The following is a 27,621-nucleotide window of genomic DNA, read 5'->3' as shown; positions in this document are numbered from 1 at the left end:
AAGAGAGAACTAACTGTGGCCTATTACTTGAACAAAGCAGTGACACACTGTAGCTGAGCCTTCCCTCTGTTTGGGCGGCTAATTAAATGATCCAAATGTATTAATTATGCGTCCATATTTTGGGCTCCCTGTTTTCCTTTCTCCCCTCTGCCTTGTTCGCTTAAATGGTTGAATCCAGGAGGAATTAATCACTCTCCACTGCGGCCGACATTCCTAAATTAATCAGGCTTTTTCTAGGGATGGCAGGGAGTCATTAGAGATTCAGAGCCAGGCAGCATCAACCCTCACACTTCCCTGTTTAATTTCATTAGCATATTTTATGTAGATATTTCCAGGGGACAAACAATGTCCCTCAAACACATGACGGGCTGAAGGATGGATGAGTTAGACACATGGCAAAGGATGCTTGGTGTATTTATGGTTTTTCTCCCGCTGTCACAACTCTTGTGTGATGTATGTTTTGTTTGATGCGAGGCGTTTCTCATATAGATGAGCTCATTGGGAACAAAAAGGAGGGTTTTTATCCCAAAATAAAGACAGATGTTTAGTGAAGGCAACACAAGCATTGTAGATAAAGTGGCTTCACATACACCGTTACTTCATCGTAGTCCATTAATGGAGTCATAAAACTGCCTGCATAGGAGGACGGACCATAAATTAGGACACCTACATCACCCTAAATCCTGCCTGTGTGGCACCAGAAGCTTCTCCAATCTGGCTCCTAAAGGCTCTTTCTATCTTCCTGTCTGTCCTCCCCAGCAGCTCCTCTAATAATTAATCTAATACTTTTTTTTTTTTTTTTTTTTTAAATCATTGAAGCATTGGAGTCCCCAACGGAGAGGTCATGGCCCCACTGATACAATTCCCGACCCCCGACTGGCTCCTGTGGGGGAAATAATTGGAGGGCAATATAATACTGACCCTTAAAGACAGTAATATTATATCACTGTCTGTAAGGGTCTGGGGTGCACTAATTTTTTTAACCAGCGCAGAGGTATCTTGTTACACGAGACCAGTGGTTCTCGACATTTATTTGAGGAACCCTTTTTCTATCATTAAGTAAACTGACGACCCCTGACCCCATAAACATATTTAATGGATTTTTCACGTTACATTCAATGGATATAAATAGCAGTACAGAGCAACTGTCCCATTAAACCAAATAGTAAACACAATAACTGCAGGAAGTTTGTGTAAAACAAGCAATTAGGATGAATTTTGATCAGTTTACTTCCTGTAAATATTTTCTCAGATGTCAGCTGGGATAGGCTCCAGCCCCCCCGCGACCCTCAAGAGGATGAAGCAGTTAGAAATGAATGAATGAATGCATTTTCTCAGATATGAGTTTTCCTGATATTTTGAGATTTTTTTTTTTTAATACAATCCTCTGTTTGTATATTGTATTTCCTATTTTATCAATCTTATACTTAATGGGACTTTTTCCCCACAAATTCTGTCTTTCCTCTTTAGCTCTTTGGTTGTTTTTCCTGTGTACATTTCTAATGCAGGACAAGGCTTGTGTTCAGGTCTTCACTTTGCCCTTATCTATAATCTAAACTTTAAAAATGATCATTTCATTTAGTTTATTTCACAGAAATGAATGAAATGCTGAGATATAGGCCTACTGTATATATTTTTTAAAAGTTTTCTCACACGCTTTAAAATCATGAAGGCATCGTGACGCCCTGTGAAGCTTAGATGACCCCCAATGGGGGTCGCGACCCACCACGTTGGAAACCAGTGAACTAGACAACCTAAGGCAGGGATAGGAGGCAATCTGAGGCTCAGGAGCCACATGCTGCTCTATGGCTAAGTGGCTCCCTGTGGGTTTGACAAAAATATAAATCAATGACATTCATTTTTTAACATTTTAATGGTCATTTATCACTGTTGTAGCCTTAAAAAGCCTTAAAAATGTTTTTACATCTCGTCAACTACATACATCCTGCACGCCTTTTCCTAAAATCTCAACAGCAATGGATAGTCTTATAGTGCCCTTCGTAGGGCTAGCTATTGATTCCAAAGCCAAAAAAGAAAACATCTCGGAGGAAAATAGAGTATTTTGTAATGAGTGGACAGATATGTTTGCTTTTACCACCAACGCTGCAAAGTTTAAGTATCAAATAATCATAAATAGCTGACTGCAGAGTAGCTACTTTGTTGTAAAACATATTCATGAATGCTCATTTAGGCCTATTAGGAATGTCTATAGGCTAATTTAGACTGAATAGGCTGTGTTGTCGTCACTATAAGGCACAAATATGTACTGCGGCTCCGGGCAGATTTTTTAAAATGTTTTTTTGGGCGTGAAATGGCTCGCTGATAGCAAAGGTTGCTGCCCCCTGAACTAAGGCGATGATTGGTATCAGTCATGTTGACATAACTTCTCCAGAAGGGTTTAGATAACTTTGTTACTGGCATTAGTCTGAGCAGGTCAAATAATTAGTAGCATTGACAGTAAAATAAGAAACCAAGTTTGCAGTTCCTTCACTGTCACATTGACAGTTTTCCACTAGCAACTTCCTAAAATTCGATTATGGCTTTTGGTTTGGTGTTCCACCCCAAAATTTTCAGTGGCCCCATCCGGCCACCCCTCTGACAAATTTCAGGGGGCACCACTGCTTTCAAACCTTTTCACTGAAATGCCTCTTAATTTCCTCTAGAGATACCCTGCCAAAAACTAGAAGCCTTTCAACTGTCCTTTTTTTTGGCTGGAGCTAAAGTAAACACAGCGTTTTCTCAGTGAGACTTCCTGGTATAAGTAAAGGTTAAATGAAGACAGCCGTGTCAGATCCTAATACGGGGGTCATGATGCGGTGGGTACTCTCCATTGGCTGACCAACAGGACGTCCGGCTGAGTTGAGTGGGAGCCAGGGATGGAGCGGATGGACTGACACAGAGCCGGCTGGGCCGACTCCAGCTCCACTCCAGCATCTCCTGTCCATCTGTCCCCGCCACGCTCACATCGGGGGAGAAGTCACTCGAGTGTCTCGACCTACTCTGCTCAATTTGGCAGGCTCAGTGTGAGCAACTCTACCCATAATTGGCCACCAAAGAGTAACATCTGACGTGCGCTGAATTGCTGAATTTGAAGTACAATATTTACTTTTCTTCAAATATAACATGGCATTTACTCAGACCTGTGTGAATCATCTTAGTCACACTCTGCGTATCTGTGTCTTTATCTGTCTCTGCTTTAAATGTTAGATGACAGAAGCTTCTTTTCTTTTCTTGACCGCCTTTTTTCCCAACTGTACACAAAAATTGTGCCTGCTTTTATTAGTTCTCAGAAAGCTGAGAGTTGGCAGGACATGTTGGCTCTAATATTTTACAGCTTCTTTATTTTGTGCTAAACGGTGTCCAGCAAATTCCTCCTTGAAAATCCCTCAAATCGTCTGCTTTGCAAGCTGATGAGTCGCTGAACCAGTTTCTGCGTTGATGTAACCATGATTTTCTATCATTTGTCCTTTTCATGCGAGAGCCCCATATGAAAAGGGTATTGAGGCATTTTGAAATATTTCAGAGGAAGCAGCGGCAGTCCTTTATTTTCTACGGCTACTGGGTAAACTGAAATATAAACTCCTAGAAGCATTCATGCGTTTGTTTTTTGGTAAACCAAACTGCTTAAACCGGTGGTCACTGGAAACCTTTACTCCCTGGAGTGCAAACCTTTCTCTCAATCTTTCTTCTTCTTTTTGATGCAAGCTTTTAGTGTGAAAGGGGAAGCTGGAACGGGATGTAATGCATTAAAGAGCTGTCTGAAAGTGGGCGGCTTATATCACAAAAATCTGACTCAATCTTTTGTGCGTATTCTTGAGCTGCCACAAAAAGGCGCATAAAGGTGATTTTGAGTTTACCAATGCAACTAAGGTTGTCTCTACGTTGCGCTGTCCAACAGAATCCCATTACTTTAATTCTTTTTTTTAACTCACACTGCAAACTTCCCAGTGAAAACCTTCAGTGTACTCTGCATAGACGTCTTATCAGAGCCTGAAGTGCTGTCCTTTTCTCAAATAGAAATAATTAAGAAGACAGCCGCTTGATGTCCGACAGCAAATATCAGACCATATGATATTTGCAAAGCCAGGTTTGAATCTGGCATGACCTTAAACAACAGACACCAGCAGTGCCACCCAGAGGTTAATTCGGTGTTGAGAATCCCCACTCAAACCCCCGAGAGGAATTACAAAACGTGGAGGAAAAACAAGACGAGAAAATAGGAAGCCCTGGTGGCAAACGAAGCCAGGCAGGCAAGCAGGCGAGCAGCAGCCTCATCGTTTCATCCATTTCTGTTCTCCCGGCTTTGGTCACGTCTAAGGCGTGCAGTCATGCTGCTCAGTGTTTACCCTGGATTATAGAGACAACTCTTTGCCCTGCGCAGTCCTCCCTGCTGAATTCTCCGCCTCGCCACTCAGACACGCTCCAGCCCAGACGTGACTCATTCACACTCACACACAGGAGCGTGCTTTTTTTTTTTTTTTTTTTTTTTTTTGTGCAGAGGCCTCTGGGGACGCGAGCTCTCAGCGGGCACCAATCGCAGCACAGATGAGGGAGAAGACAGCCTCTTGTGCTCCACAAACACGACCCTGTGACCTGGATGGAGATCAGTGAAACCAAATCCATCCTTTGGGTTCAGCTTTTATTGGGGTGAAATGCTGTCATAGCTTCTGTAGCGCCGTGTTCGGCATAATTCATGGGACAGAAGGGATGGTTAGCTTTTTTTATCTCTTGTTTGTTTGACCCATCTGCCATCAGAGATGAACTAAAATGTTCATGGGAGATATTTCTTTGTATGGCTGTCCATGTGCATCGTTTTCACATTTTCCTCGGGGTAAATACACAAACTGTGGTAAGTTTTGTTAAAATTCAAACTAGCTGACTGTTTTTTGACTTTTTTTTTTTCTTTGCAGTGAAGATTACACCTTTGTGGGCAGAGACATAATGCGCTTAAAGAAGTATTACACTGCTAGAAACATAGTCTTTTCATAAAACTGGGCTGTCTGTGCAGCAGAAAGATGCAAGTACTTTCGAAGTTGGTGCTACATGACAGAGAAAAAAGGCTGTGGCATTTGCTTTTGCTCAAGAGCACTGGACTAATAAACGCCTCTGCTGGTGGGTGACATAGTATGAGCTTGGGTGTTTTTCCACAGGAAACAATATGGCAGCTAACTGGTAACAAACAATCATGAATTGACCCTTCCCTAAGCCCCGCCCCTTTGTGATGGTCCAACAAGCTGTCACAGTAAGCATGGAGCCCACACTGTAACTAACTGCACTCCTTAAGGAAATATTATCATATTTTAGGAAAAATGAAAGAATGATTCCAGAGAGAAGCAGACAGAGGGGTCTACAGTCTGTGTTTGAAGGATATATCCAGGATGTCAAACTGACTCAGCAGCAACAACAGGTTCAAAAGACAAAGATAGTTAGAAGCTAAAGCCGAACTATAGGCTACAGATCACAGTGTAAAAGTGAACCACCACATCACTGCTGATCGACACACAAGACAATGAATATAAAGGGAAACTTTGCTGATATTGAACCAGCTGTGTGGCATCACAGTGTGTAAATGAACAGTGTTTGGCTTCCTAAGTGCTATATGGTAGGCAACTGGACTTGCTTGAGTTACACTGATGTAGCAGTTAGGATTACCATGACCTGGATGACTGACTTCCCCCCTGTGCTGCCGCCAGCGCTGGACCTCTGCCTGCAGATGGGTGGGGAGCTCCAGGGGAAGCCAAACAATGTTCATCTGCACACACTGTGATGACACACAGCTGGTTCAGTATCAGCAAAGTTTCCTTGCTTCCCTTCACTGGTTCCTGTACAGCAGGGTCGCTCTTTGTTTCACTGTTATAATCATTAGAAAGCAAAATGTGTATAAATTCAGTAGGCTATATCTTCAGTAGCTAGCTAGCTAACCCTACACTTTTCAGGGTTTGATTTTGGTTTTGGAACAGGGAAGAAACGTATATCTTTTTCCAACCTCTCCAGGTAACAAGTATCATTAATACATGACGTGCCCCAGGCACAACATTTAGCTCCAAATCCACAAAACCAGCCTGAAAATGAAGGAAATCTGAAACGACTGCATCAGAGTCAATAGAGCACAGCTGTGTTGATGTCGGACCCTGGTCTTAGCCGGCCTGATGCTATAGTATGATTGGCCAGTCTGCGTCTGGGGGTGGGACTAAGTACTAAGTACAGCTAAACCGAGCACTAAAATATGTTTCTGAAAACATTTTAGGTGAGACATAGACAATACAGCGAGAGAATCTTGGTTTATATTTGATCAGCACTGCCTAGTTTTACAGTTTGATCTGAGTTTGAGTGTGAGAGGGGTGGCTCTGTCTCTTGGTCTGCGTCTATACTCTTTGTGTCCATGTTAGGGGGCACATGAAAATCCAGAAGTATAATCTGTAGTTGGAGCAACACCCCTAGAGCCAGCAAAAATCCTCCAGATGACGTGAAACGCTTCATCTGGAGGATTTGAGCTGGGTGATGAGCTGTGAGATCTGGGTGCTGGTCAGATGGAGGAAAGTTTACCACAGTTCATTTACACATAGTACCCACATACTTATGTCACAAAGGTGGTTGAAAATCAGCAAAGTGTCCCTTTAAAAAACTGATAGACCCCAGTGGAAATGTCAAAAAAGCATAACTATCTGTACTCTTGAAGCGTTCACATTTTGAAGATAAGATGCAATAAGATGGCACAGCACGATCCTTTCACTTAAAAGACTTTAGCAACAACAGCACAACAGTTCAATCTTATGTTGTTTACATTTTGGATTATAGATTTGTGTGAGATCGGGAAAGCTGTCGACAGACTGTGCCATGATCCGTCTAAAGGTCAGGAGAAACATCTCTGTTCTCACACTTAGTCAACAAAGGGAGTCATTGTCACTGACATCAGAGGTGATAAAAGATATTTTTTTGTTGCTGTTGTTTTTTGTGGCCTAGATTTATACGGCTGCACAAAGCAATAACAGTGTAAGACCACGGGGGCGGAAAAGTGTCTGAGCTACAATAGTCATAACAGCTTCTGTCCTCATGATTTCAAGCCGGCTGAGCAGAGACGCACAGGGCTTTTTTGTGTCAGTAGGTTTTCCAGGATGGGGCGGCTGATGGAAGCTGAAAGTCAGTTTATAAAGTTCATTCTTGGAGATCATTTCAGATTTGGGAGAAAAAGTCTTGGCTGCAGCTCTTCTTGGTAATGTACTGTACAATATTTGCACTTACAGTGTGTGACCTCACATGCCCTGATGGGATACTTTTGTCCGGGGTTTTCCTGCAAACACACACGGACGAGTCATCGCGGGGGGAGGGACAGCGTTGTACACATTACACATGAATGAGCTGGGAGGGCGCCAGCCGCAACAGAACTTGACTTCCAAATGAATAAATGAAGGCAATTAGTAGATCTGTTTACAATGTTGTGGAGACAGAAGTAGGTCAAACGTGGCGGAGACAGGAGGGAGGAGGGAGCCAGCAAGCAAGCCAGAGCCAGGGGCTGTCGCTGGTACCTACAGTGATGAGTCGGGGAATTAGGACATGAAAATGCCGTCTTTATTAAGGATGACTTATAAATGAATGTCATACTGAATCACAAGGGACCGGTGGGGTTTATGAGGAAAAAGCAATGTTTTGTGATCAGTCCACCGTGTTATCTGAGGCTGCGTTGTGCGGGGGCAGCCCAGGGCGGTTGGCCCCTCCTCGCAAGGCCCCTCCTCAGAAAGGCAGACTCGGGCCTCGGAGGGCATTATGTGTAGCGTGGATGCTCACACTGCAGATACCCACAGGATATCTCCGCTTTGATGCCGCACAGTGAAATTTTGTGACAGTTGGCCTGTGGTTAATTTTCATCATTATGTTCTGCAATGTAAATTCAAACAGCAGTGTTTCCCCCAGACATTTCTCTCAATCAGGGGGGTGAAAAAAAAATCTTACAACCAGTATTTAGATGAATGATAAAAACACTTTGTGATGCTCTCTGGAAATGTATAAATTCTAGTTTTGTTGGCAGCTTTTCTGGCAAGTCCGTGCGTCCCGGCATGAGTTTATATGAACACAAACGAATGGTAATTGCCTTTTTTCCATACTTGTTGTTTAGTTTATTGGTCAGCGCAGATATTGCACACTTTAGGACTCTCCAGCCGGCCACTAATCTTGATGGTAGCGGAGGGTGTCTGCGGGGAACTGTAAAACAGCACTATGTCATTGCAACACGCTCTGCTCCTAATAACTGCAGGATGCTGGCGAGGGACCTGTGCAGAGGCAAATGTGACATAGGGGACCAATTCCAACACATCACCACAACACAGTCAGCAGCCTCCTCTGCAATGCATGCCATTATCTTAGGGCGCATGCATTATACATGCAGATACAGTACTATATCTGAAATTGCTGTTAAGAGCAGGGACCAGATGAAGGGCGCTGCTGCCACAGTCAGATTTACCCATGCATGCCTTTCTCCTCCCTTCCCTCTTCTCAGTTCTGTCTCCCCTTCCATAAATCTCATTGTCGGTCTTCCCTGGTTAATGGTGACCTCAAGCAGGCTCCTCTCAACTGCTGAAGCCCTCGCGTTGCATGTATGATGAGCATAGAGGGGAAAGTCAAAGTGACCTCCAGCACTGTGATGAAAACCCATGCAGCTCGAGTGCAATAGAGGGGTCTTCTATAATTCAGCGACCGCATGAAGAAGACAGAGCGAGCAGCGTTGTCTTTGGAACTGCACAGCATGTGCGCGTGAACCGTGCTGCAGCGGCTGCCCAGCACCCCTCATCCTTAACGTCGCTTAAGTGCAAGAAGAAGAACAAGGGGTAAACAGAGGAGTCCGACCGGGGCTCTGAGTGATCTGTGGACGGTGCAGCTGAGGGGAATAGAGAATGAGGGTGGTGAAATGTGAGCTGTACTCTCTAGCCCAGAGACAAGTACAGAACAGTTCTCCAGTTGTGTTTTTTTTTTGTTCTGTAAGAGCACTCTAGCCATTTTTCTTCGGCTCAAGCCTGGTATTCAACCTCTAGCATGGCTGTAATTTTACTGTCTGCTCCCATCTTCAGAGTTTCTGTCTTTTTTGTCTGAGTTGACATTGTTCTCTTTCTCGAGAACAAAGCTATATTTCAGCTCAGACTGATACAGATGTGCAGGGCTATATTGCTTTTACATGCATAAATCATGGAGGCCTGACAGGGAACATGCATTACATTTGGCAGAGGCTAGACCCCGGCAAGTGTATGAATGAGAGAGAAATAATCAAACACAGTGATGCAGAGCATTCATGTGAAGCTGCGAAGCACATATGTCCATAATTCCCACACCACTGCACACAGAAATCAAAGAACTTATTCCAAAGAAGCCTGTATGTTTCCTCGGCTTCCTCCCTCTTTGCCCATATGGCTTTGTGGGGCGGAGGATGCCAAGGTTGGAGGTAGCTGGCACGAATAATTACGATCAAAGAAATTACAATGCAAAAGGAACAGCTGCTACCTCCACTGCTGACAAATCACTGCGAGCAAGAGGAGACGGCAATAGACAGCGAGTGGGGGAGAGAGAAACAGCAAAGAGGAGGAGAGACGGCGCATGTTCTACTATTCGACAACTTTCCCTCTAAGTATCTGCTGCTCCAAAACCCATTTAACATTTAATCCGCAGTGCAAATAAGGCCTTTGGTGGCCATTCACCCAAAAGCTGTACAAATACAAGCATCTGCCCAGATTATCTCAGCCTGTCTCCATGGTCAGCCCGGCCCGGCTTGTCCCTAATTCCAACCAACTCTGAAACTCTATCCAGTCTCCAAAGTCTCTGAATGTGATTTTGGGCAAATCCGTAGAAATTTGCTCAATGTTCAGAAATAGACATCGCCTGGTTAAAAGTACAGCACCCTAGTGGGCCAGAGGTCTACCAGGACTACAAACACAGGTGAATTTGACTTAAATAGAAATTCACTGGAAGGCAAAAGGGACGCAGGTTAAAAATCTTTTTAACAAATGCTCCTAAAGCGATAACGCATACTGGGGAAACCAGCGAAGAATTTACTCCGCTAAAAACATTTCCCATTGCTACAACCTGTCCTCCTTGATAAGACTTGATCCTCAAGTTAATATTGAATTCTCCAAGTCTATTAAGTTCGTCCAGTCCCACCTGGTTTGTGGCTGCCAAAGGCTGAACATGGCTCGTCTCAGATGTAGTCCAGGTGCTCTGGGCTTTTGGGACATGTTGTAGGTAACTGATTACTTACACTCTTTCTAAGATCAGCCCTCGAACTCATCCAGTGTTGTGACTCTAATATTCCCAACCCAGTTCAAATGTTATCACCCAGTGAAGTGAGCATTATTAGAGGTTATCAGTGTTGTAGATATGGGTTAGAAGCATGGATAGATTACTGAACGGGCCTACTGGCTACAGGCCAAGGCGCCCAAAGTGTCAGGGGCCCCCTCTGGCCTCAACCTGCAAAACATCACTAAAAATTAAAACATACTGAACAGGAAGCGATACAAAAAGAGACAAAACCACAAGAAAGTCTGTGTGTCCTGGTCCTGTGTAGGAAAGGTTGTGGGGCCTTTTGCATATCTGTGCCTAAGGACCCATTGTCTTATAATCCGTCCATTGTTAGAAGGGTCCTGTTACACCGAATAGTGTGTTCAGAATGTTGTTATCACTGTATAAAATTGCCGTGTTTATTGTTATGTGGCGACAGAGGACTTAAAATGATGGAGTGTTGGTATGAAGGCTGAAAAAGTCCACATAGAGAGGTTGGTTGGAGGGGCATTTGGGTCAGCACAGGACTTTCACACAGGAAACCACTGTTTGTGTCCCATGTGAAACCAAAAGGCAACATTAACTTATTTAAGTATGTGACGTACTTACAGTATTTTAAGTCAAACCATGATGTTTTTTTTCTAAGCCTTTGATGTATAAAACGAAAGTGGGATTAATACTTGTGTTGTGAGCATTTATACTTGTGTGGTGGTGGGTCTGTGTCACTCTGCAGTTACACCTCCAAAACACTAGCTGGTGGTGTTGTTTCTGTGAAGTGCTGTAGTTAATTCAAAACACACATTAAACACACATTAAACACGGCTAAACAGAGACAATTTCAAACACAAGCACACAAATCAGCTTCACAGACAAAGCACTTGACTTTATCTGGACACATTTTCCCCACAAATACAACATGCTAATGTTATTAGCACAAGCCTGTGGTGTTTCACATTGTATAAATTAGCCCAGCAGTTAGCGGACATTTCCTCTACTCACACGATGCCAGCGACAACAGCAACATTTAACAAAATTCATCTCTGTTACAACTCACAAGGTTCACTGACAAAACAACTGTCTTACACTAAACACGTTTTCCGAATAAGTATAACATGCTAACGTATTAGCACAAGCCAGTGGCCTTTATATTGGTTAGATGAGCCTAGTGACGAGCTGAGATTTCCTCTGTTCATATGAAGCCAGGATAAATCACACACAAGACGTAAAATGCTATTTTTGTGGAGGCTTTATGGTCTGTCACAATTTATTGTTTCTTATCTGTGAAACGGAGTAGGCTCTACGTCAACGCTGTTCAACGCCATAGTATAAATCCTGCTAAACTTGGAGAGAAGTGCTGATCACTGGCAGTAGACCTGAAGGTAGCAAACAAGTGTGTCTGTGATCACATGTATCTCTCTTTTATTAAGGTGACGTTTCGGCTCTCAGGCCTTCTTCAAGATCCAGATCCAAAGATTACCTTTGTTTTCTCAGCCTAACTACGTAGTCTTTGCACCTGAACCTAACAAAAGTTGAAACCTACTAACACTGCTCCCAATGCTGCCTTCTTGGCCAGGTCCCTCTTGAAAAAGAGATTCTTAATCTCAATGAGGCAAACCTGGATAAAGGTTAAAAAAAAAAAAAAAAAAAAGGCAACAGGTATTAATGCATTGATAAGACGTTCTGAACATACTAGCAGGTCGGTGTAGCAGGACCCTTCTAACCCATATCTATGTGGCTGATATCCAATAATAATGCCCACTTAATTGAGTTATAACTTTTGAAATGGGTGCACCGCATTCCCCCAAAGACTCTGTCAGCAAACGTCACAAGGGAGAAGCAATTTAGTAGCGTCCTCCTTCTGTAATTGAATTCAGTTGGTTTGCAACAAAGAGTTTTTTATCTTTAACCTTGAAGTTTTGCAAATTCTACATTCTTTAAAACCATTAATTCCCAGCAACTCCAAATAGGCAGACCGTGTTCCAGAAAATCATTTTAATGGGAGCATATACGAAACTGCACGTCATCGTCTTTGGAACTTGGAAGTTACAGGTTTTCTTTGAAAGGACTGGTGAATGTGCAGATTGTTCTAAAGTCGCTGATGATATTATTTATAGGGAATATTACTTAGCTCTACTGACTGCTGTGAGGAAAGTACAAGAAAAGCTCTCTCTTTGTTCGAAATGGAAAATTATTTGAATTGTAGCCATTTGCTGGAACAGCGGAAAGTAAAAGGTTATAAGCCACATTAAGACCAATTTCCATACATTGTCCATGTCACATAACACATTTTTCATGACAAGTCTTTGCATTTCTATTTCTATATTAAATTCTCACATTTTAATTTAAGCTTATTTGAATTTCCCAAGATTATTTTTTAGTTCTAACCATGAAATATATGAAATTATGTTTTAAAGGTTGGGCTAACGCAAAGGACTGGTTAATAGATGCTTCAGTCTTAAAGCATTGGGCTTCCATAAAGTTTGGGGTCTTGCAAGAGACAATATCGTGCAGATATTCAGACTTAATCTCCCTAATATGAGTCAACACTGGATCCCGCGTTTCTCATAATGCAACTTGATAGCATCTCCTGTGAGACGCTCCCCGCCAGCCAAACATGCATGTCTTTCAAACTCCACAACCTGAGTTTGTAACTGCTAAAATTAGAAAACCATGATGATATCACCCATTCTCTCAGACTTTACAAAGCCTCTGCGGAGCCACGAAAAACATTATACACCTGTTTAAATAAGCTGAGTAGTACTTCTCATGTTGAGTAAACTGATCCTCGTGTGTAAAATCACTGCAGTGCCCCTTTAAGAAAAAAGGAGCTACCAAACTCTTCAAACTAAGAAGTCATGTGTCAGTTCTTTCCCAAGGATAAAACACATGTGACTTCCCTCAACTTTGTCAGTTGTTTTTTTTTATAACCATATGCTGTCTGCTTACACCAGTGCCAGAGAAAATCATGCAAAACACACACATCAGCAAAGTTATTGCACTGTTTGTATCAACAACGGTGTGACAATCTGGAGGCGGTGCACCATATTGCAAGACCGCCATCACTGCATGCTGAGCGCTGCCAAAGCTGCCATCTGGCAGGTGAGCTGCACGCTTTCCACTTGTACCTCTCCTCCCTTTCACTCCTCTCCTCCACTGTTTGCTACCACCTCCCTCTTCCTCTCATCCTCTGTCTCTCTCTGTCTTTAGTAGTCTTTCTCACTCCCGCTACCTATCATTTTCCACCTCTTCCTCTCTTCTCTACCCTTGTTTCATCCCTATTCTCCACCTTTATCTACCTGTATATCCACCTCCCTCCAGGCCTGGATCACACACTGAAACAAGAGGAAGCGTGAAGATTGAAAGGGGGATGAAGGAGAGAAAAGAGTAAGGACAACAGCGTATCGGTCGTGCTTGATGATCTGCAGTATTTTGTTCTTTCTCCCGTCACTGTCGGTTTCATATTCGCGTCTCCTCTCTTCTCCCTTTCGTCGCTTTCTCTCCTGCTCTCTAATGTTCACCCTGCTATGCAGAGTCACAACGCACATGTGTACAGACGCGCGCACGTACAGTACGCACACACACATGCAATCACTAACACACACACAGCACACACACTCTAGGGGCTCTCCTTCTTCTTCTTCCTCGGGGTGTAGCATCTGAACAGTCGTGTTTAATCAGTGTCTCCGTTGGCAACGGGGGTAGCAGTGGGGGGAGGGGGGTGGAGGTTTGGAGGTGGGGGGTCTCCAGCTATGGGTAGTAGTAGTGCTGAGCTGCTGTGCACTCACACACCGTGTAATTGTGTGTACATACACTAATTCTCCTGATGTACTATTGCAGCGACTGTGCGTCGCCTTTGCCCCTGACCCACATCGTGCTCCCTGATGTTCAAATTACTCTAAAATCAATGTCACGCTTTGAACTGGTGGTCATTTAAATCAAAAGCTGTTTTTTTCGCAGCAGTAGCAGAGGTGTGTTCCTTATTTCTTCCCCCTTTTTTTTGCTGTCTTCTCAAACATGGGCTACACTACAGCTCATTAATCTCTGTAGAAGCCTGAGATAACACTTAACTCCTGGCTAGTGGGTGAATTTGACAGAGACAGATGTTCTAAATTACTTCACCTACACTGGTCCGGCGTTGTCTCCAGGGTCAAAAGACTCCAAAATAATGCAGTTTCACCTCCGCGTTCAATACTACCATTGCAAAAACTGATCAAAAAAAATACAACAGTCAGCAAATAATTGACAATCCATGCTTCATTTTGTTGGACGTGTCCACTTACAGTCGATCTGTCTGACTCTACGTTGTGGAAAACAGAATATTGTCACGACTACTGTCAATGAAAAAAGACACTAAGAGGTTGAGTAGGCTCTTAACTGTGACTCGTTCAAAGAAATCCATGCCAAAGTCCAAAGATGCATTTTGTGATGATTAATTAAACAAACAACTGAGATAAGCAAAATGAAACAAACTGTTACGTCATGTGATTACGGCCACAAGAAAATATCGGAGCCAAACATTCAGCTTCTTTGTCTAAAAGCCGCCACGCCAGGGAACGAACACGTGAAATAATGTGAAACCACACCCCTGTGCTAATTACGACCAGAAGTGAAAGTGACCAGAAGAACATGTGTGGCCGAAACAAACAATAAACGGATGCTAAATACACATTCTGGCTCGTACAAATATAAGATCTTAAAGGGTGACTTCACCCAACTCTTAAACCCAGTGTCTAGCCATTAGAGCTGCAACGATGAATCAGCTATTGAGTAAACTGCCAGCTAATTTGATAGTTGATAAATCAGTTTGAGTCGTTTTTTTAAGAGGAAGAAAAGTCAAATTTCTCGGATTCCAGCCTCTTAAAATGTGAATATTTTCTGGTTTCGTTACTCCTCTGTGACAGTTAACTAAACATCTTTGGGTTGTGGACGCTACAAGACATTCAAGGATGTCATTTTGGACTTTATGAAACACTGATTGACATTTTTTTGGCATTTTAGAGACCAAACAACAAGATTATTTGAGTAAATGACTGACAGATTAATTGATTAGTTGTCAACTATTGATTAAATTGCCAACTAATTTGAAAACATTAACGGCTTTTAGTAGTTTTTTGGATTCCAGCTTCTTAAAATGTGAATATTTTCCAGCTTCTATTCTCCTCTGTGACAGTAGACTAAATATCTTTGGGTTGTGGACAAAATGAGACATTTGAGGACGTCATTGTGGACTTTATGAAGCACTGATCAACATTTTGCCCCATTTTTTGACATTTTATAGACCAAACAACAAAAAGTTAATTGCGAAAATGATTGACAGATAATCGACTATGAAAATAATCCTTAGTTGCAGCTCTATCTGCCTCTTCATTTGCAGTCGCTGCCCAAAAACAATGAGTGAAATTTGTTTGTGTCCCTCAAAGCACTGAAAAATGACTTTTGAAAACCTCAAAACTCACTCGTCTTTTCGAAACTATATATCCAGGTTACACTGGATGATCCACAGACCTCAGATTTCGTAAAAATTAGAAATCTGATCACAGTGAGTTCTATTGACATGATATGATATCTTTTTTGTTACTTAAAATACATATTTTTTAATTTTTTTAAATGTTATTTAAACAAAAATTGCCATTAAAACATACTCCGAGACAGATATCTTAAAACCACAGCATGTAAGACCAGAAATAACTGCACGGCTAGAAACCAGCAGGAGTAATGAAGGAAAATCTGTCTTTTTGTTTTCTGGGTAAACTGACCCTTTAAAAAACAAGTCAGCCTATGAGTTTAGATTGGTCAGCCCTCAGCTGTACCAGATGAACACCAATCACCACAGTCCAAACCTCAGTTTCTCATATTGCTGTCAAACAGCAGCAAACGAGTGAGAGACAGAACTAATGTGGAGATTCATTTAAATTCTAAAATTAGCAGGCAACTGATAAAGTGAAGGAGTGCATGACTGGCATGAGCACACCAAGGGAGCAGCCAATCTCTCTCTCTCTCTCTCTCTCTCTCTCTGTCCATGAGCGGCTTTACCCACTCTGGAGGGGCCAGGAGAATAAAAGCTAGTCCAACTGGCTGTCCAGATAAGCCGGACCAGAAAGCGCATACAGAGGGAAGAGGGCTTCATCTGGTTTGTATGAGGCGTGAGAGTCAAAGAGCCGTGAATCCAACAACCACCCCTCCTCTACTAGCCCCCAAACACACACACACACATACACAGAGAGACGGGGGGCTCGAACAAAGATGCACTTGGTCAACAGCATTGTTGAGGTTGGCACCGCTACAGCCGTGTGTGCATTAGTTCTTTCAGGCTCGGGCTCCATCTCAGCTCCTGCCCAGCCTTATCAGCAGCCCAGTGGCTTCTGCTCTGCCCAGGCTGCCAAGGCTGCACGAGCTCTGGCTGCAGGAGGCAGGAGGCAGGAGGCAGGGCAGCACTGGAGCACCGACTATCTCCAGACTGAATACTTCACTCTATTCCTCCTGAAACTGATCTGATGCGCTGCCCGGAATAATCCACAAGTGTAAAGAGTTCTGGGAGAAAAAAAAAATCTGCACAAGCAAGCTGCCACGGCAGGCTTTGTCTGAAGTATAGTCTGAAATATATCCCTCTGATAATAATGCAATCATTTGCGCCAAACCTACACAGTGCTGCTCTGCCTCCTGTCTGTGATGGGTGCTGAAGCTGAGGCATGTACAGTCGCTCTGTCTGCAGAGCATCACACATCTGTTGGTTGCTCCAGGTGGCCAGGAGAAATCATTTCAGCATTTGCAACATGCGTCTTTTTATAAAACACCCTCCATTCAGGGTGCACACTGCTAGGTGTCTTTCAATGCGTCCGAGGGCGCGTAAAGTCTTCCCAACTTTACCCTCCTGCACACTGCCGGGCTGCACTACAGGCTGCTGCTCAGCTACTAACACAGAAGGAGCGACTACTCACCTTGAAATAAGAGGAGACTCATTCATGGATAGCGCCGATCCGGTTATTTCGCTGGGATTTTGCTGAGGGAAACGTCCCGCGGCTCCGCCAGTCAGTCAGTGGATGTGTGCGGACATGAAATACAGCCAGATAAACTGCCGGTTAATTTATTCTACGCGCTGCACGCGACGCACAGCCTGTGAAGTCATCGGGACAGCGGCGAGCATCTCTCCGTCCGTCAGGCGCTGAGAAGGAGACGGTATCAAGTGACCCTCCTGCTGCCTAGTTCAGGGACTGATCATTTCCTCTAACAGTCTCTCTCCTCTCTCCCTCCCTCTCTCGGTGTGGATGCCGGTGCTACATGAAGTCACCCATCAGTTCACTTGCACCTCACGTACAGTGTGCGCTTTTAGACCCAGCCTCCGTCGCGTCATCCTTTTGGCACAACTTGTGCGCACTGCAATACATTTTATGTCTTTGGGGGCATTAAGTGGACTCCTGGAAGTGTTTGCACATTTATACATCAAGGTACACGAAAATTATCCTTTTTATTATGGATAAATTACCAATAAATAATAAATGTAATACATGTAATAGAGATTCAACAGAAATATGTTCAAACAAATTGGACCGTGCCTTCCTGTTATCGGTAGCACACAGGATGATGATAATGTCAGGGTCTAAAATAGACCAATCTGTCAACTGATTGATATCTTCATGCATTTGTGAAATGACTGCTTCCCACATGTACAGATGGGCTGTATTTGTGGTTTATTGTATATTCTGAGACATGCACATCATCAGAGGTCAATCTAAAATGTGGATTGGATGAATATGAAAGGAAATTATGTTACAGCAGCTCAAATGCTGGTTAGGTCCGCTCACCCAGCCAGACTGAGATAGAGACAGACAGTCAGGACTGTTTTTTTTATAAAGAAAGCAACATAACCTTTCACAGTGACTTCAGATGTGTTTTATTTGATGTCCAGATAAATGTATAGATGGATTACTGAACAGGGCCCGAAGTGTCAGTGGGTCCCTGGTCTTCACCTGCAAAATGTCACTCAAATTACCATGTACTGACAGACAAAAATCATCTCAAATATACCCAGTCAACTACAAAAAGACAGAAAAGGACTTCAAAGAGACACAAAACAACCAAAAGAGAAACAGAATCACATCTAAGACACACAAAATTGCCGCAATAAGACACAAAGTAACCTCAAATAGATCCAGATTATCACAAATAGACACAAAACAACCAAAAGAAGACACAAAACTACATCAGAGAGACACACAATTACTGAAAAATGAAACACATTCAACCTCAAATAGACCCAGACAGTTTCAAAGAGACACAAACAATTATAAGTAGACACAAAACAATGAAAACAAACAAACAAAGCAGCACAAAATGACAAAAAAGACACCAAATAACATCAAAAAGACACAAAATTGCCTCAATAATAACCAAAATAACCTCAAACAGACCCAGATTATTACAGAAAGACACAAACCAACCAAAAGGAGACACAAAAAGACTGCAAAGTGACACAAAATAACCAAAAAGACACAAAACTACATCAAGGAGACACAAAATTACTGAAATATGAAACACATTTAACCTCAGATAGACCCAGACAGTTTCAAAGAGACACAAACAATTACAAGTAGACACAAAACAATGAAAAGAAGACACAAAAGTACTACAAAGCGACACAAAACGACCAAAAGAGAGACCAAATTACGTCAAGAAGACACAAAATTAATGGAATAGGAAGCAAATTTAACCTCAAATAGATCTAGATGACTACAAAAACACGCAAACAATTACAAGGAGACACAAAACAACCAAAAGGAGACACAAAATGACTGAAATGTGAAACACATTTAACCTCAAGTAGATCCAGATGACTACAAAAAGACACAAACAATTATAAGGAGACACAAAACAATGAAAAGAAGACACAAAATGACCAAAAAATACACCAAAGTACAATAAGGAGATACAAAATTACCACAGGACACACACAATCAATCAATCAATTTTATTTATAAAGCCCAATATCACAAATCACAATTTGCCTCACAGCAAATTGTGATTTGTGTAAATAGACCCAAAGGACTACAAAAAGACACAAAACAACTACAATGAGACACAAACTGACTACAAAGCAACACAAAGCGACCAAAAATGATTCAAAATGTCCTTTGACAGACACAGAAATGCACACGTCAGAATACACTGAGTTTCCTTTGAAACACTGTCATCTGTAGGCTGAGTGATGCAACTACACCCCTCTCTACACAGGACCTTTGTTTTACAAAGAAAAAAGCCTCATTATAAAGTTGTGTTGTGCTTCAGGTAAAAGATCACAGTGACTGTGACTGTTGGGTAGGAGGGTGTTTTTGTATGAGTCATGGATGTCCCTGACTTTGAAGCAAAACTGTGCACACACACACACACACACACACACACACACACACACACACACACACACACATACACACACACAGGCAGGCAGCAGCGTGTCCAGATGAAACTATCACAGAACTGCTTACTCTGCTGAAAAGCTCAGTCGGCAGTTTTCCTGGTGTTGATGGGAGAAGGAGGGGGGCGTGTGGGATCCATCGGCCAGCTGTCTGCCCCCTCATTATCTGCCGTTTGGCGTGTTGGAGATGAGTTGGAGATGTCAGACGGGCTACCTGTTAGGGGCGAGCAGCTCTGGGTGGCCGGCGGACTCCCTCAGGGCTGAGCAGATGGCAGCTCTGCTCCTCACTGGCCCCGCGTCAGGTGCTGCGGTTCATGGAGGCCATGTTGCACACAAACACACATACTGTAACCCCAAAACACACAAGCCTGCAGACATACAAACACATATGCAAACATAGACCTGAGGCAGGCTTGTGCACGTTCACGGCGCTGGAAATAGGTATGCAGATGCACACATGGCTGGAGGGAATTACAGTTTCAGGTGAGAGGAACAATAGAAAAGCTCAGAGTAAAAAGCTTTTTCATTCGTATGTGTTGAACGGGCTTTTAGAAACGTGTGATGATGTGAGTTTGCTCGTAACAGGTCAAATATAATTGTTAGAATACCTCTGTATGGGTTTAAATACTACCTTTCTACAAATTGTGGTCTTTTTTTTATCAGTGTAGGAGCGATCAGCTGTGCTGGAAAGTACATTACATGAGCTGTCCTGGAGCTCAGCATGATTCATGCCTGTACAAGTGGCGCACATTAGTTTGTGCTATCTTTCAGTGTTGGTCAAGGCAGCGATGAAGACTCTGAGTGGAAGTGAGCTGTGGAAGATTGTTATTTTGAATTACTCACCACCGTCTAATTCAAGGGCAATCGCAGTTGTTAATTAGTTTTCAAGTTGCTCTGCAAACTGGTGTTATCGTTCCTTCAAGAGCAGCGTGCGCACAGTGTGTTCAAGACTCTGGAGAAAACTCAGCGAGCGGAGAAGCCACAGGTTAGCTGCTCACATGAAGAGCATCTGAATGAGACTGCTGCAGATGCAGGAAACAGGATTCTCTTTGAAAATACCTCATTATATCATGGAAACTGAAAAGCGCTGTTTGGATTCACCATAAAATCAGTTACTTTGAGCAAAGAAGATTGGAGCTACTTGTCTTTTTTTCTTCTAAATTAATGGCGGAACAATCTTTTACGTCAAATGTAGATGTTTCAAACCATCTCTGAATGGCAACTTCATTATGATTAAGGTTCGGGAAAGGTTGGGATTATGGAAAATAATTCATGGTTGAGGTATGGTCAGGGTTAGGAAACAAAAACACATGGATATGGTTCATAAACGAGCCGACAGTTATTACAGGTCTGTGACTGAACACGGACTCTGGTCTCATACGCCCTTGACACTCTTAATTTCCGCCTCACTGTAAAGAACACACCATTTCCTGTCTTGGCACTGAACATTGGCACCGCACCAAAATCAGGAGGTGAAGAAATGTTCTTCTCAGTACAAATGTTGGTTACAGTTGGTAAAAAAGAAAAATGTGTTTCTGCAATAAAGAAAGAATGTGGCTGATCAGCTTATCTGATTATTTATACTCTAATATTGTTATCAGTGTCACCCTCAGTGATGAAGTACCCGTAAGTAATTTTGTTATGTGAGTACTTCTACAAGAAGTCAACTGTTTTCGGTTTTGTGGTGTAACACATTTTTTCTTTGTGCACAGAAACCCAGCAGATCCACAACTGATCCTTTGCTAAGTCTCGCCCTCAGACGCAGACTGGCCAATCATAACGTAGCATCAGGCTGGCTAGCTACTGAAGATATAGCCTACTGAATGTATACACATGCTACCTTTGCTTTTTAGTGATTATAACAGTGAAACAAAGACCGACCCTGCTATACAGGAACTAGTGAAGGGAAGCAGGGAAATTTTACTGATATTCAACCAGCTGTGTGTCATCACAGTGTGTGCAGATGAACGTTGTTTGGCTTCCCTTGGAGATCCTTGCCTGTCCGGTGGCAGAGGTGCTGGCATCGTTCATCTGCACACACTGCAATGCCACACAGCTGGTTCAATATCAGCAAAGTTTCCCTTTATATTCATTGTCTTGTGTGGCGATCAGCAGTGATGTGGTGGTTCACTTTTACACTGTGATCTGTAGCCTATAGTTCGGCTTTAGCTTCTAACTATCTTTGTCTTTTGAACCTGTTGTTGCTGCTGAGTCAGTTTGACATCCTGGATATATCCTTCAAACACAGACTGTAGACCCCTCTGTCTGCTTCTCTCTGGAATCACTGTTTCATTTTTCCAAAACTATGATAAAATTTCTTGAGGGAGTGCAGTTAGTTACAGTGTGGGCTCCATGCTTACTCTGACAGCTTGTCGGATCATCACATAGGGGCAGGGCTTAGTGGAAGGTCAATTGAGTGATGTGTGGGGTCTGTTAGTGGTGTTTATTAGCAATAATTGTGCTTATGTCAAAAAATAATACAACATTTAGGCCTTGTCCACAAATGCACATGCATTTTTGAAAACAGGGTTTTTTCCTCCTTTGTTCCCATCCACACAAAACCTGTTTTTAAAAAAATCAGTCCAGGTTCGATTCAAACCCACAGCCTTTTGCTGCATGTCATCCCCTCTCTGTTCCCCTTTCATGCTATATCTGTTCTACAAAGCCCTAAAAATATGCTAACCCTAACCCAAATTGAAGTGCACAAACACAACGGCTGTCAAGAGCATGTTAAACCAACAGGCAGCGTTAAACCCAAACCTTAAAGGCATTCATAAAAGATAAAGATGTTTGCCATTTAGAAGCCTGAAAAAAAAACTACTACCGAAAGGCTAACTAGCTGCAGTGACATCCGCAGCGCATCCTGAAGCCTCTGTTCCTGATTTGGTGGGAGAGTAACTGTACATTTATGTGTAATAATGTAAAAAGTCCTGTTAGCGAGATTTGATCCAGCACTTGTCTGGCCACGTCCACCATTACACAAAATGTCGCCTCATTTGTGACGCCTCACACTGCATCATCACAAGCCAGAAACTAAGATTTCCCTGTCTACACGACAACACTAAAAATTTCTGAAAATCTTTGCCCTGGAAGTTTTACAAAATGTCCATTTTCAGTTATCCAAAATGCAGTTTGCAAGTGGATGAAAGGTCAAAACATAGAAAAAGAGACATTTTGAAATACACTGGTGTACATATGGCCCGGTGAGCATTTTGAGTCATTTTCGTGTTCTAGTGTGGACGAAGATATTTTGTAAAATAAAGGCTGTGTGGACAGATTTTTTTAAAACATTAGAAGAACATCTATTGTTAAAAATATCTTTATATGTGTAGACAGGACCTTAAAGGTAAACTGCGCAGGATTTTCCAAATAATAGCAACATACAGACTCACACAAATGTAATCCCTCTCAGTCGTCACTTATGACCCACGAGCAGTGTGTGTGGTGTCTGTATCTGCAGTGTTTCTGGGTGTCAACCTTTGAGTAGGTTGTTGTGTAGCCCCAGTCAGTGGCAGCATGAGGTCGGGGGACTCAATAAAACGTTGTGACCAGCTGTCTCTCATCTCTGCTCTGTGGAGGTGAGCTGCAGGTATGTGTGTCTCTTTAAAAAAAAAAAAAACCCTTTACAGGAGAAGCAGAAAAAAAGAGAGAGGATCGGATCCCTCTTCCAGGACAGACAGAGACACAGTAGATGTCAAGTGCACAAAGTAGAGAGAAGTAATAATCATGAACTTAGGTTATGGATAGTAAAATCACACTAAGCATTAAAACTGCACACTTTATTCTTGCCTTAATGTCGCACCAGGGGTGCACTTCGTTGCCTGATTGGCTGAAATGCCTCGGCTGTTAACTTGAGTGCTGCTCTGAAATGAACTCTAACACTAAATGAAACCCTAACTGTAACCTTGCACAGGGTAGAGATGTGTTCATTATGATTATTATGCTGTTGCTCCGGGCTTCTCCCACAGACAGGACCCAAGTGGAGCAGCCAGCTAGATGTAATCTACTTCATGGAAATTACCATAACAACACAAAGCTGTGGAAGGCGGCAAAGGGAGGTGCATGCAAATGGAACAGCAATGAAATAAGACCGCAGGCCCAATCAAGCTGTCATAACACACAGAATAATAACAACTGAATGCCATTAAAACCTTTCACTCCGAACCGTTACACCTCACTGTGCAAAGAATAGGACTGAGAGGCCCTCATATCCCTCATTTTGCCTTAATAGTCACACATATGCACCAGGCTTTATCCAACTCACATCCATCATCTCCAGATTATAATGAGACATTCATCAAAAGGAGTCCTGTGCTGCAAAACAATTATCTATCCCCTTGTCACTTGTTCCTGTTTAGGGTTTTCATTTAGATTCCTGTACTGTGTTGTCCATACAAACATTGTCAGACATGTTTTCCAGCAGGGGCGATTCTAGGATCAGAGGTTTAGGGGTGCTCAGCACTCAGAGAGCTGCCCAGCCAGGCAAGATAAATTTCACTGTTTTGTACATTTTAACTCAATTTCATTCCCACATTTGTGAAAGAAAAGCACAACACTTTTTGGGAAAGTCTGTGACTAAACCATCAAATCTGATAAAGGTTATTTAAATGCTGAGCCACAGCAAAAGAGGAATGGATTGGAATCATATAAGAAACATATCGTAACCCTAATTTCTGGGGGAAGACAACTCCTTTTGATACAGCAGCTCCTCAACATACACATAAACAGTATGTGTGTTTCTGGAGTAAACCAGCCCCCTATAGTGAGTACCAAAAATACCAAAAATACTAATAAGAATACTAATAAATAAAGTCCTCTCTCTGCTCCTCTCTCTCTCTTTGTACTGTCAACCAAAAGGCAAATAACCAAACAATGCGTTTTATATCTAATAAGAGATATAAACTGATACACTGATCTAACTTACAACACCATTCTAGATAGACCATTTGATCTTACACTCTTACCTGAACCTGGCTCTTTTTTTCGAAAAAAAAAAACCCAATCTTATATCCATGATGAGGCTGTCTGTCTGTACACGCACGCACACACACACACACACACACACACACACACACACACACACACACACACACACACACACAAACACACAATGGGAGTTATAATGTTAATGGGCATCCAGCCAGTTAGCTAGTCAGTAGCACCTTGGCTTTAATATTAATACATGCACATGACACAACAGCCAGCTTCTCTCATTCCAATTCAAACAGAGGACAGTGGTACTGACCACCTGTAACGTTTCCTAGCTAGAAAAAACGTTAGCTAACTCCTACCTAACAACATAAACCGTGACCTACGATTAAATGCAGCAAAAATGAGGACTGGTAATGATAATAATGTGTTGGTATTGAGTGGTAGAAGTTAAGAAATGTGCCACATATCCTGGTTTCAGCCAGGTACTAACACCACTACTGCATATCACCCACTCTGGAAGGCAGCGCATTGCTCTGTGCAGATAGAGCGCTCAGAGCCCGAGTCGGGGAAAGGTGGGGTGGATCAAACCATTTTTGAGACAAGGGGGGGTGCTGCTGTATTTTTGTTGTTAAAATATTACGTTTCAACCAAGTACTGTATGGTTTTGACACGTTTCTAGCTTGTTAAAAAAGGACATACAGTAAAAAAAAATCTCTCAAATTTTAGGGGTGCTGGAATTCAATTTAGGGGTGCTTCAGCACCCCCCAAAATGGGCTAGAAACGCCTATGTTTTCCAGCCAAAAGAAAAGTTGTACCAGGTGCATTTTTCAGGTTAGACTGGTAGTTTGTGTTTGTGTGATGGTTTTAAACCACTGGTCCCTGATACAGTTTATTCCTCTGTGCCATAGACCTCCACTGGTTACCAAAAACTAATAAAGGAATACTTCACCCACAAAATGACCATTTGTATATTAGCTTGCGATTTAACACACTTCCACATAAACTATTTCAGTCCACAGATGTGTAGCGAGCTTGGGAAACTCAATAAAATTCACGAACAAAGTTCAAAATCACGCACTTGCCCATGCACACTTCTTGTATAAGGAAGTACTTTAAATAGTAGGCTAAGGCTAAAGCAGAAATTGAAAAATTCCATTTAAAAAACTTACTCAGGTAAAAGTAAAAAGTTCCTGGTTAATAAATTACAAAACAAAAACAAAACAGCACTTGTTGTTGAAACTAAAACTGTCTCTAAGTGTCATTGTCCAGGGCTGTCAGTTGAGTCATTAGCTGTTTTCCAGCTGTTTCGCAATCAACCAATAGTACAGCGACACGCCCTCTCTGTCGGCCTATCATCATATGGTTCTTTCTCTGTTCTGTCTTGCTGCAGTTGTGCGCTCCCTCCACCTCCCCATCACCACCCAGTCTTTATGGATTCATCAGCCTCATACGCCTCATCAGTCAGCAGCCTCAGAGTCATCAGCCACCACCACCACCAGTGTCTGGACTCCATGGGGGGATTTATCTTGCTGCCGCTCAGATGTCAGAATATCTCAATGTGGTGTCGAAGTGCCAAAGACTTCTGGTAAATCTTAATCAGCACAAATCATCTGTTAATCTGTACACTCATATTCCGTTTTAAATAATATCTTTACTTCATTCAACTGTCTCTAATGATTGTGATAAAGGACAGCCAATAAAACTGAGAAATGAACAATCTTCTACTCCATCTCCATCTTTTTCTCTGTACCCCTCTATTCCATATTATAACATCAAAGGTTTACCTTACACATAAAAATGGGCTTGGCTCACTTTAGCTAGCTTACTACTTTTTCGCCAACACTATGTGCAATTTATTTCAAGGTGCTTGCAAAGGTTAGAAGAGGAGTTTTTAAAAGCAGAGATCTCAGTGTTTTTCATGAGGCACAGCAGGTACCTCGTCATGTTGCTGTTGTCTTTCTTGAATTTTGGTATAAAAAGTGTGTCCAGATGTGGTCGGGGAATGTCACTGCAAGCTGCCTCTTGCAACAAAGGTATAAATGGCAAATGGAGTGAAGTAAAAAGTAGATTACTGACTAAAAAATATACTGGAGTAAAGAGCAGAAGTATAGTTTTAAAAAAGGAACACGAAAAGTACTTGTTCCTTTAAGAAACTACGTTTTTTAAACTCGTATGTTACTACCCCTTAGCCCTGTGATAGTCTGGCGACCTGTCCAGGGTGTACCCCGCCTCTCACCCAATGTCAGTTGGGGTAGGCTCCAGCCCTCCAGCGACCCCTAACAGGATGAGCAGTTACAGAAAATGAATGAATGAATATGTTACCACCCACCCATGATAACAGCATAAATGAGACTTGGATCATACTGCAGGAAATTATCTCAGATTTTGTAAATGCATGTTTTGATATAGTTTTGCTGATGGTAAATGTGGACCCCAATGACTTCAATTCATCAAGAATATTCCCCATTTTTGGTTTCTTCCTTCCCCGTTGAAAAATGCGAGAAATACAACATTTTCCACACAAATTCAACATAACACACGGTGAGCAACTGATTTACAAATGGTCATTTTGTGGGTGAAGTATTCCTTTAAAAACACATCACTGAACCAAAAGAAAGCTCTGCTCTGGGTAACATTTCCCTTCATTACCATAAACATGGGCACTGTAGTTTATTTAGAGCTGATCCCCCCTACGCCGCCCTGCTGCCATAAATACTTCCCAGAGCATCAAACGAGTATTAATCCACAGCTGAAAATAGTCCCCAACAAAAGCACTATGTACTCCTGTTTCAATAACAGTTGCTAAAAAAGAGCAGCTAGAAGTCTGAGGAAGTTATTTGGTCTTTTGAATCTGTGTTTCATTAACTTTGTGATCTGTTTTTAAAGACTTCTGTCTTCAGTAACAAATGGGCTCAGGGCTGAGTGTCACAGACGGGCTGGGGAAGTCAAGGTATTAAGAAACAGGAACACGTTGTTGGTTTTGGTCTTTTCGAGGGATTTGTTGACGATAACAAAAATAT

At 42.4% G+C, this 27,621-nt stretch overlaps 1 protein-coding gene and 1 long non-coding RNA gene across 2 annotated transcripts in view; one reads left to right on the top strand and one right to left on the bottom strand.

Annotated features, from left to right (window-relative positions):
• Positions 1–17,548, bottom strand: part of LOC125901797 (plexin-A2-like) — a 138,618-nt gene extending 121,070 nt beyond the window's left edge. Inside the window, exon 1 of the mRNA XM_049598119.1 lies at positions 17,199–17,548. The gene's annotated coding sequence lies outside the window, so the exon portion shown is untranslated. The remainder of the gene's footprint in view (positions 1–17,198) is intronic.
• LOC125888076 (uncharacterized) overlaps positions 1–26,083 on the top strand; it is a 200,525-nt gene extending 174,442 nt beyond the window's left edge. Inside the window, exon 4 of the long non-coding RNA XR_007449279.1 lies at positions 25,992–26,083. This is a non-coding gene — a long non-coding RNA (uncharacterized LOC125888076). The remainder of the gene's footprint in view (positions 1–25,991) is intronic.
• Positions 26,084–27,621: the final 1,538 nt, after the last annotated feature.

Source organism: Epinephelus fuscoguttatus, linkage group LG1 (genome assembly GCF_011397635.1).
Source record: "Epinephelus fuscoguttatus linkage group LG1, E.fuscoguttatus.final_Chr_v1".
In the NCBI taxonomy this organism is placed as follows: domain Eukaryota; kingdom Metazoa; phylum Chordata; class Actinopteri; order Perciformes; family Serranidae; genus Epinephelus; species Epinephelus fuscoguttatus.
The sequence above is the reverse complement of the archived record's forward strand: the minus strand, read 5'-3'. Positions and strand labels throughout refer to the sequence as shown.